General features: G+C 44.0%; 1 long non-coding RNA gene across 2 annotated transcripts in view; it reads left to right on the plus strand.

Annotated features, from left to right (window-relative positions):
• LOC130361487 (uncharacterized) overlaps positions 1-12,013 on the plus strand; it is a 42,582-nt gene that overhangs the window by 10,684 nt on the left and 19,885 nt on the right. For both annotated transcript variants that reach the window (XR_008891020.1, XR_008891019.1), the window contains exon 2: positions 646-746. This is a non-coding gene — a long non-coding RNA (uncharacterized LOC130361487). The remainder of the gene's footprint in view (positions 1-645; positions 747-12,013) is intronic.

Genomic DNA, 12,013 nt, shown 5'->3' on the forward strand with positions numbered 1-12,013 from the left:
TGTTTTAAAAAAAAAAAATTTCCATAAAAATAATGATGCTGCAGGGAGCTAAAGGAGATGACTATCTGACAGGCCTTTCATATAGGTCATATTATGGCTCCATATAAACGCCAAGTTGTATGTTTTAGTAAAACAGCGGCGAAAGGCTTCTATGTCGCGCCTACTGTACTTCTTCCTGCCTCTGACTTAATATTCAGAGGTTCTCCTAGACTGTATGAACGCAAAAGAAACAATTATGGCATGTTGAGGCAATGTTTTCCAACCAGAGTGCCTCCAGCTGTTGCAAAACTACAACACCCAGCATGCCCGGACAGCCTTTGGCTGTCCGGGCATGCTGGGAGTTGTAGTTTTGCAACTTTACTGAGGTATTCACATGTCACTAAGGTATTCTCCCCCTGAAGCATTGTCTCTAGATGAGAAAATCTCGGAGCGCCATATATTATTATTATTTATTATTATTATTGTTATATATAGTACAAGACACCTAATAGCAATAATGCTTCAAGGGTTCATTTCGATTTTCTGTATCCAAATACTCATATAACATTTGATAAAAAAAAAAGGATGGCGGTACGATTGTGATTAGATATCTATATACCGTCAGTATCATTAATCAGATAAATCCCCCTTTTCCTTTCCGTACAGCTTCATCGTCCATCTTGAACCCATATAACCAGCGAGAGCGGCGGCCGCGCGGCCAGAGCAAAGTCCGCTACGTGTTACAAGAGTTAATGCATAGATAAGAGGTTTGTCACTCCATTCACATGTGCTTTACATTAGCATTTAATTCAGAGGTTCTTAACCTTTCTCGGCCTGGGACCTGGATTAGATTCGGCAATTCTCTGTAGGACTTATAGTTCGGTTTTGAATTAATAACGTGTTTCGTTTTTAATTATCAGACTTTGCTGTTGGCTGCCAGTGAATTACATTATCATTTCTTAAAGTGTCGCTGTAAGGATATAAGGAGCTTGGGTAGAATGTTATGAGTTCATGCACAAAGGCGACTGTACGTGTCCTTTATATCCTAAAGAATTACATTCATAACGCATTACATTCATAGTCCTTTTCACAGTTTTTACATTTTGGTATGTTGCGACCTTGTGCTAAAATAAAATAAAAATTCAAGTTTTTCCCATAATTTCATAATGAAAAAGTGATAATGGAATGTTAGAAATCTTTGCTCATTTATTAAAAAAGAAAAACTAAATTAATACATTGACATAAGTATTCAGACCCTTTACTTAGGACTTAGTCCAAGCACCTTTGGCAGTGATTCCAACCCCCTAGTCTTATTGGGATTTAGGCTACAAGGTTTATACATCTGGATTTGGGTATTTTTTGCCATTTTTCCCTGCAGATCCTCTCACGCTCTGTCAGGTTAGATGGGGACCGTCGGTGGAAGCCATTTTCAGGTCTTTCTAGAGATGCTCCATTAGGTTCAAGTCAGGGCTCTGGTTGGGCCACTCAAGGTCATTGACAGAGTTCTCCCTAAGCCGCTCCTGTGTTGTCTTGGCTGTGGGCTTTAGGGTCATTGGGGAGATTTATAAAAACCTGCCCAGAGGAAAAGTTGCCAAGTTGCCCATAGCAACCAATCAGATTGCTTCTTTAATTTTTAACAAGGCCTCTGCAAAATGAAAGAAGCGATCTGATTGGTTGCTAGGGGCAACTGGGCAACTTTTCCTTTGCACTGATTTTGAAAAATCTCCCCCATTGTCTTGTTGGAAGTTGAAGGTCCAGAGCGCTCTGGATCAGGTTTACATTAAAAGGGGTTCTCCGGTGAAAAACATTTTTATTTAAATCAACTGGTGCCAGAACGTTAAACAAATTTGTAAATTACTTCTGTTTAAAATTCTTAACCCTTCCAGTACTTATCAGCTGTTGTATGCTCCACAGGAAGATTCTTTCTTATTGAATTTATTTTCTGTCTGACCACAGTGCTCTCTGCTGACACCTCTGTCTGTCTCAAGAACTGTTCAGAGCAGGATAGGTTTGCTATGGGGATTTGCTCTTCTCTGGACAGTTCCTGACATGAACAGAGGTGTCAGCAGAGAGCACTGTGGTCAGGCAGAAAATAAATTAAAAAAGAATTGAACTTCCTGTGGAGCATACAGCAGCTAACCTGCTTAACGTTCTGGCACCAGTTGATTTGTACTTTGCTCCATTCAGCTTTCCCTCAACCCTGACCAGCCTCCCTGTCCTAACCACTAAAAAACACCCCCAAAGCATGATGTTGCCGCCACCATGCTTTACCGTAGGGATGGCATTGGGCAGGTGATGAGCAGTGCCTGGTTTCCTCCAGACATGACACTTAGAGTCCAAAAAGTTCAATTGTGGTTCCATCAGACCAGAGTATCTTGTTTCTCACAGTCTGAGAGTCCTTTAAGTGTTTTTTTTTTTTTTTTTGCAAACTCCTGTCAACTTTTAAGTGTCTTTTACTGAGGAAAGGCTTCTATCAGGCCACTCTGTCATAACGCTTTGATTAGTGTAGTGGTACAGTGATGGTTGACCATCTGAAGGTTTTGTCAATCTGCACACAGGATATTTAGATCTCAACCAGAGTGACCACTGGGTTTTTAAAACAATACAACACCAAATGTACCCAGTTAGGGTTAACTGTACATTTTGAGCACTGGGCTCTTGGTCACCTCTCTTACCATTTTTTGCCGATTACTTAGTATGATTGGGCCTGCAGCTTAAAGACTTCTGGTTATTCCAGACTTCTTACATTTGAGAATTATGGAATTATGGAGGCCACTGTGCTCTTGGGAATTTTCAGTGAAGCAGCCATTTTTGGTACCCTTCTCTAGATCCGTGCCTCCACACAATCCTGACTCTGAACCTAGACCAGTGACCATGACAAGAGGACATCCTCTACCTCTAGAAGAAAGAAGGTTTCACCATCATCACAAACAGACATTCTTTACTGTAAGAGCAGTGAGACTATGGAACTCTCTGCCACATGATGTTGTGATGTCTGACTCAAATAAGTTCAAGGGGGACCTGGATGTTTTTTTGTAAAATAATATTACAGGTTATGGATACTAGATTTATGGGGATAGAATGTTGATCCAGGGATTTATTCTGATGCCATTTTAGGAATTCTTCCTCTGTCATGGGGAAATTGGCATCAACGTCATGGGGTTTTTGCCTTTCTCTGGATCAACATAGTAGGTGTGGTAGCCCTTGGGGGGTGTATGGTAGGGATGGTATGATGTTGATATATGAGGGGTTAATATTAACCCTGTCACTCGTGACGCCAGGGTGAGGGCTGGTATGCTGAATCTATGTTTCGGCCTATCGCCGCCCTTCCCAGAAGCGATAGGTGCAATGAAATGACTGAAGGTCCACAAGCAGATTTAACTTGAACTTGAATAACTTTACTGCAGTACTTGCAATATCCAATGCGTAGTAACAGTCTCATATAACAGTTCTTAGGTTGCTTAGCGACTGGCAGAAGTTGCGGACCTTGCATTAAACTTGTAGTCTCTGAATTTAGGGAGTGATGTGCAGATCCGTCCGGATTTAGGGGAAATATTGGGTCCGGTGATACTGCAGAGTGCTTAGGAGATGACACACTCTAAAATTTAGATCATTCAGCCGTTGCCGCAAGGCTCAGGCCCAACTAAGAGAGCGAGAAGATGGCCGCCGCTTCCTTATATGGGCAGGGGCGTGGCGATTCTGATTGGTCCGAATGTCTGCCATTCACCAGTACATGGTGTGATGGGATTACTGACGTAAGAGGGCCTCCAAAGGTCCTTAAGCTAAAACCATAGAGTTCACCTTGTCACATGACCCGCAGGTCCTGCAACGCTAATAGAAACAGGTAATTAACCATTTATATACAGAAATAATACTATATACATTATTCTATGGACAAATTAGAAATCTACATACTATAATAGAGGCGACTAGGGGCGAACTCACTAACAGAGATTACTAAGTCCTAGGGACTCTGGCTACGGGGACCCATAGATAAATAAGTACCGTATGAAATGCGGTACTAGGATACCACATAGGGTTCTCGGTTGACCTTGATGGACTCTTGTTTTTGTTTCGTTTTTTCAATCTTACACACTGTGGGGGAGATTTATCAAAACCTGTCCAGAAGAAAAGTTGCTTAGTTACCCATAGCAACCAATTAGATTGCTTCTTTCATTTCTGAAAAGGCCTCTGAAAAATGAACACAGCGATCTGATTGGTTGCTATGGGCAACTCAGCAACTTTTCTTCTGGACAGGTTTTTGATAAATCTCCCCCCATGTTACTATCATACAAAAGTAAGTCACTCTTTTTCAGAAAAAAAAACAAAAAAACAAATATGTACTCACTTATTACTTACATCATTGCGATACATTTTCTCTTATATCACCCATCGATTTCTCCAGTGGACTCTATATACATCTGTCCATGCCTCCTTCCCTCACCTATGTATTGCTCGCATGCACTGCTCACTATCATAAACCACCCAAAGTCACCTCATTCCATGGTACAGCACAGAAGTCGCTTCATCACTTCACCCAGCTATCTGCTCTCCCTCTTCTTTCTTCTGCTTTTAGCTGCTGGGGACATTGCTCCTAACCCTGGCCCCACCTTTCACGAATATTTGCTCTACACTACCTGCCTCTTGCGGAACCATTACTACAAACTTTAACTGCGCTCTCCTAAACTCTCGATCTGTGTGCAATAAGCTCACCCAGATTAATGACTTATTTCTCACTAATTCTCTTAATCTGCTGGCTGACCATCTCTGGTGACCTTCACTTTTCCCATACCCCTAGATCTGACACCAGGCATGGTGGAGGAGTTGGGGTGCTTCTAACCCCACAATGCACTTTTCAAGTCATCCCCCCATTACCCTCACTCACATTTCCCTCTTTTGAGGTCAACACCCTCAGGCTCTTCCGCCCATTGTCTCTCAGAGTGGCGGTCATCTATCGTCCTCCTGGTTCTCCCCAAATGTTCCTGGATCATGTTGCCACCTGGCTCCCTCCACTTTCTTTCCTCAGAAACACCTACACTCATCATGGGTGATTTTAATATCCCCATTGATACCCCAATCTCCTCTTCTGCCTCTTGGCTTCTGTCTCTAACCTCCTCCTTTGCCCTTTCACAGCTTACTGACTCTCCCACAAACAAGGATGGGAATACACTGGACTTGATCTTCTCTAGACTTTGCTCTGTCTCTAAATTCACTAATTCTCCTTTTGAGCTCTCTGACCGCAACCTTCTCTCTTTCTCTATCAGTAACTCCTATCCTCTTCCAGACACTCCAACCTTGTACACTTACAGAAACCTGCGTGCCATAAACACTAGTAAATTTATAGACATTCTACAATCTTCACTATCACCAATCTCTTCTCTCTCCTGCCCTAATCTAGCAGCCAAACATTACCATGACACCCTAAAGTCTACCCTGGATCAAATGGCACCCTCTAAAACACGAACCTCCCGACACAGACGGCAGCAACCCTGGCATACGCTAACAACCCGCTTTCTCAGGCGATGCTCTAGGTGTGCTGAACGTCTGTGGAGGAAAACTAAGACTTCTTCAGACTATCTGCACTATAATTTTATGCTTAAATCCTATTACTCTGCTCTTCATCTCGCCAAACAAACATATTTTACCTCCCTCATCTCCTCTCTGTCTAACAACCCAAAACACCTTTTTGACACGTTCAACTCTCTCCTTCGGCCTAAAGTACAGACCCCAATCACTGATCTCTGTGCTGAAGACCTGGCCAAATACTTCAAAACTAAAATCAATGACATTCGTGATGAAATCCTCTCCCAGTCCCCTAAAAGTTCTGATCCAATTCCCAGCCACGTCTCCTCTTCATCACTCTCAGTTTTTGAGCCTGTAACGGAGGATGAGGTTTCCAGGCTCATCCAGTCTCTCTCTCCTGCTATCAGCTGTCACCTAACTAAAATCTTTAACCTCTCCCTCTCTTCTGGGGTCTTTCCCTCCTCCTTCAAACACTCTATCATAACCCCACTATTGAAAAAACCATCTCTGGACCCGTCCTGTGCAGCCAACTATCGACCCGTCTCAAATCTCCCCTTTATCTCCAAACTCCTGGATCGCTTGGTCTACTCCTGCCTTATCCGCTATCTCTCCGAGAACTCTCTCCTTGACCCCTTACAGTCTGGTTTCCGCTCCCTTCACTCCACAGAAATGTCCGTAACCAAAGTCACTAACGATCTTCTGACGGCCAAATCAAATGGCAATTTCTCTTTACTGATTCTCTTGGACCTGTCTGCGGCTTTTGACACTGTGGATCACCAACTCCTCCTCAGTAGTCTCTGCTCCATCGGTTTCAAGGACTCTGCTCTCGCCTGGTTTTCCTCCTATCTCTCTGGCCGCTTCTTTAGCGTCTCGTTTTCTGGCTCTACTTCTTCTCCTCTTCCCCTTGCTGTTGGGGTTCCCCAGGGATCGGTCCTGGGTCCTCTACTCTTTTCACTCTACACATCCCCCATTGGAAAAACAATCAGTAGATTTGGTTTCCGGTACCACCTCTATGCTGATGACACCCAACTCTATACCTCCTCCGCCAACATCACCCCTGCACTCCTACAGAATACCAGTGACTGTCTCTCTGCCATCTCAGACATCATGTCCTCTTTATATCTGAAACTAAATCTTTCTAAAACAGAACTTCTTGTCTTTTCTCCATCAACTGATACTGTACCTAACCCTGACATTTCCATCTCGGTATGTGGTACTACCATAACTCCCGGGCAGCAGGCTCGCTGTCTTGGAGTTATACTCGACTCTGATCTGTCTTTCACTCCCCATATTCAGTCTCTTTCACGTTCTTGTCACCTGCATCTCAAAAACATTTCAATAATCCACCCGTTTCTCACTACTGAAACTGCTAAAACTCTCATTATTGCTTTGATTCACTCCCGCCTCGACTACTGTAACTCTTTACTAATAGGCCTTCCTTTCTCCAAACTCTCTCCTCTCCAGTCCATCCTTAATACCGCAGCCAGACTCATCTTCCTCTCCAGCCGCTACACCAACGCCTCCTCCCTGTGCCAGTCACTACACTGGTTACCAATTCAGTCCAGAATACAGTACAAAATCCTCAGTCTCACACACAAAGCTCTCCACAATGCTGCACCTCCCTACATCTTCTCTCTCATCTCCGTATACCATCCTACACGTTCTCTCCGATCTGCTAATGACCTCACACTAACATCTTCTATAATCCAAACTTCTCACTCCCATCTCCAAGACTTCACTCGTGCTGCACCGGTTCTCTGGAATGCTATCCCTCAATCCCTCAGACTCAACAACAACATCTATAGTGTCAAATGTGGCCTAAAAACACATCTCTTCAGACAGGCCTCTAATTGGCCTAAACGTATCCTCAACATATCCCCAACATATCCTCAACATATCCCCAACATATCCCCAACATATCCCCAATATATCCCCAACATATCCTCAATATATCCCTACACCTCTTGTTTGAATAGTTATTGTGTAATTTTATGTCTGATACTTGTCTTTGTTTGTACCCCATAATTGTAAGCGCTGTGGAATCTGTAGGCGCTACATAAATAAATAAATAAAATAAATAAATAAACATGCCCTTGTCTATAAAAAGTGTTACAGCTGACAATGCATTTTAGAGCAAAAACTAAGCAATGATGAGAAAGGACTGCATATAACTCTGCGGTGGCCCAGTACGGGAGGTGTTACCCCGTACTCCTGCTGTCCTGTCCCTACAGTGTCCCCTGGGCCCCCCTTGCATCTGTCCCCCCTATGTAAATATGTTTCTAATGTATTATACCAAGTAATGTGTTCAGAAAGCATTGTCACTTTAAGACTGCTTACCATGTGACTTGTCATGTGATTGTTACTCAGGAGGTACCTGTGACCAGGTGATCCCAGAGGTGACCTATGGGCTCCCTGCTAGTCTCCAGCATATAAGAGCTGGGTGGAGCTAGCTCTCTCGCTTTCCTTACAAGTCTTTGCTGAGGTCAAGTCGAGTCCTAGAGATTGTCCAGAGTCATAGGAGGCCTCAAGTCCAGTCTGCAGCCACAAGCAGCTACAAGTAAGCTACAGTCTCAGTATTGTCACTCATCATTTGTCAAGTCAACGTGGCCTGCATAAAATTTACCCCATCTACTACAAGTCCCAGGAAGCCCTTATGGTCTCTGAGTCACCGGTCACCTCCTTGGGCCCTGGCTGAACTGTATAGACTTTACCAACTGTCTACCCTCAGTAAAGCTACCGTTATCCATAACTTGGCATCAGTCATTATTGCCCCCCGTGCCTAGCCCAGGATCTAGCGGTATACCTTTGGGTGGTATCGAGGATAAACCACGCCCTTGCATCAAAAATATAAGGGGTTAATGCCATCTGCCCCTAGGGTGGTTCCATCTTCCCTTTGCATCACACCCTCTACCACAACTCTATATACAGTCCTTTCTCCTCATTGCTTACTTTTTGCTCTTTTTGTCAGCTGTGAGACTTTTTATAGACAAGGGTATGATTGTAGGATCAGAAGATCTAGCCTTCACTCCCCAAACAGATCATTGAGTCATGGACTCCCATGACCCTGTAACTAGTTCATTGGGTCTCCTTCCTTGTATCACTTTTGAGAACTGGCTGTTCATTTGCTGCCAAATATCTCTTCATCTATCAGTAGTTTTAATAATATATCTGATTGGTCCATACCTTGAACTTGTGCTTGGTGCCACTATCCCAAAAAATGCATTCTTATCAAACAAGGGGCTAGAAAATAAACCAATTGGAAAGGTTGTATAGAAGTAAATAAAAACAAATCCTCTATCATGGGTAGTTAAACCCAGGCCCAGCGCTGTAATAAGGCGGACTAAGCATCCGCTTTAGGGCGCACAGACTCTGCAGCCGAGGGGGGGGGCAAAAAAATGTCACTTTAAATGAGCTGCTGCCTGCGGCATTGAAGAGTTACGTCCTGCTGCGCCGAGGAGTTGTGCAGGAGGATGTCACATGTCACTGAAGGGGCCGCCCTCCTCAGAAAGCCCGCCCTCACACGGCGCCAACTTATTGTGGTGAGAAGCTGCCTGTAGGCTAACCTGAGGAGGTACAGGTAGCTTTCTGTGGCACTAGCGGGGAAATGAAGGGTGGTTATCAAGGGAGGGAGCAGGCAAATTAAGGGAGGGAGCGGGGTAATGAAGGGAGGGAGTGGGGGTAAATGTCTGTAGATGTATATTAATGGTGAGGTCGAGGAGGGTGTTGTGGTGGGTTTAAATCAATTAAAAATTGTCCAGGGGGATCAGGGGGGTTTACATTGAACTATTTTGCTATTTTAATTGAATGAATCTGGGCACAGGGGCATCAGGGGACAATAAAAATGGCAGAAGGAGGTTGGGGGTGTCAATTAAAATGACACAGGAGTATGGGGGTGGGGGGGAATTGAAATGACACAGGGGCCCTGGACAATTTCTAATTGATTTAAACCCACCACAACACCATCCTTGACATCCCCATTAATATACATCTACAGACATTTACCCCCACTCCCTCTCTTCATTTACCCGCTCCCTCCTTTAATTTGCCCTCTCCCTCCCTTCATAACCTCCCTTCATTTCCCCGTTAGTGCCACAGATTAGTATCCCTCCCCTATCCTCCGGTGCCATTTTAATTGACACCCCCAACCCCTTCTGCCATTTTACTTGTCCCCTGATCCCCCTGTGCCCAGATTCGTTCACTTAAAATAGCACAGGGGGATATGGGGGGTTCAATTTAAACCCCCTGATCTCCCTGGGCAATTTTTTATTGATTTAAAACCACCACAACCCCATCCTCGACCTCACCATTAAAAGGGTATTCCAGGAATTTTTTTTATTTGACTATGCTACCAGGGCTGTAAAGTTGGTGTAGTTCATAATATAGTGTCTGTACCTGTGTGTGACGGTTTTCTCGCAATTCTTCTGTGATTTTCACCCCAATATTTATTTTTAACAGCATACAAAATGACTGTTGACTCAGATTTTTCCCAGGTTGCAATGCGTCCGAGACCTGATTCACTAGTCAGCTGATGACAGGGAGCCTGTTTGCTTCAATGGGAGGAGCGATTGCTTGGTGGGAGAGAGATCAATCTACAACTAATGCAACAGCTGTAGGCAGGGGCGAGCTGACCGGCCGGTCCGATCGGACGTCGTCCGAGTGCCCGGCCGGGTTAAGGGCCCGCCGCCGACGCTACTGAGGATCCAGGACCCTCATGCCAGATCCGCAGCAGACACAGCACATACAGGAGAAGGCGTCCCATCTGTCTGAGCTGCACCTGCAGCTTACACAGAGGAGACGTTACCTCCGCATCATTCTTAACTCTGCCTATACCTATGGGGAAGAGGGGGGTGGACAACTCTGCCTATACTCATGGCGAAAGGGGGAGGGGAGGGGCGAAAACTCTGCCTATACCTATGGGAAAAAGGGGGGGGGGGTGTACCTCTGCCTATACCTATGGGGAAGCGGTGTGGGGGGGGGGGGGGGGAATTATATGTTTAGGGATGGCATTATGTTGTTGTATTATGTTGCTGTTTTAATGTTATATATGGCTACAGGTCTAGATGACGTCCCCCAGAGTTCTTAGAACTCCGATCTGTCATTGCTGCCCCCTGACTGATCTCTATAACCAGTCCCTTGTAATGTTCCTGATGATTGGAGAATGGCCAATGTAGTACCCAATCATAAGATGAGTATTAGAGTACAAAGAAGTAACTACAGCGCAGTTCTTGGAGTCAGTATTGTTTTTATTAAAATATGGCATATTCAAGCTATGGTGTATTTTTGTAGCACAGTTCTTCATAGGCTTTTCTACAGAAATACTCTAAAGGGAAGTATAAACGTATATACAAAATAAAGTAATCCACTACAAATGCTTGTAAAAAATAGCAATAAAACACTGAAAACATATGTGGGGAGATTTATCAAAACCTGTGCAGAGGAAGAGTGGTGCAGTTGCCCATAGCAACCAATCAGATTGCTTCTTTCATTTTCCACAGGCCTCTAAAGAGGCCTGTGGAAAATGAAAGAAGCAATCTGATTGGTTGCTATGGGCAACTGCACCATTCTTCCTCTGCACAGGTTTTGATAAATCTCCCCCATGGTGTATTATACATGTGTTTTAAAAGAAAGGAAAATAATTATATAGGAGGCCAGCGAACTTCATAGCTCTCAAGTCAGGAAATGTAGATCTGTTGCATATTTTCTCCAATTCCCCCCCCCCCCCCCCCCCCTTTCTGAAACAGAAGAGAACATCAGGAATGAAGGAAGACAGAGATCTGGCAGCTCTTAGGATGAGGGAGACGACAATCTCCATCTCAAATCTGAATTCTTTATAAGCGTATTCATGGGCCATTACTTTTGATTTGTTTGTCCTTTGCTCTGCACCACTGACCCAGGCAGAATTATAGTGGTGCCCACCAGCAGTCTTGGCTCTGGTATATACCTCCTATAATCCAATGGAATGAGGATCACATTAGAGAATAGAAATATACTGAACTTTGTGGGGACAGAATATTGACTTTTTTTTTTAGTGGTGAATTTCTATATCTTAAGTGAAAGAGAGATAATATAGGATATTAATTTTTTTAAATAGTTGCCTGTCTATAAAGCTCACCGCCATGCTGCACCTTCCTTCTCCAACTACCAGCCTAACCGTGCCAATTTTTTGACCACTGACCATGGCTGCTTCTAAAATTCTCCTCATCACAACTGCATAGCATAGAGGTACACAGAGTTACATGGTTCAAAGATATTTGGGGAGATTTATCAAAACCTGTGCAGAGGAAGAGTGGTGCAGTTGCCCATAGCAACCAATCAGATTGCTTCTTTCATTTTCCACAGGCCTCTAAAGAGGCCTGTGGAAAATGAAAGAAGCGATCTGATTGGTTGCTATGGGCAGCTCCACCACTCTTCCTCTGCACAGGTTTTGATAAATCTCCCCCATTCTGAAAATAAAAATAATAATCCAGCCCTCTAGGTTTACCTTTTCTGGGGTATTGGAGTTTACCTTTCC

Source organism: Hyla sarda, chromosome 3 (genome assembly GCF_029499605.1).
Source record: "Hyla sarda isolate aHylSar1 chromosome 3, aHylSar1.hap1, whole genome shotgun sequence".
Taxonomy (NCBI): Eukaryota; Metazoa; Chordata; class Amphibia; order Anura; family Hylidae; genus Hyla; species Hyla sarda.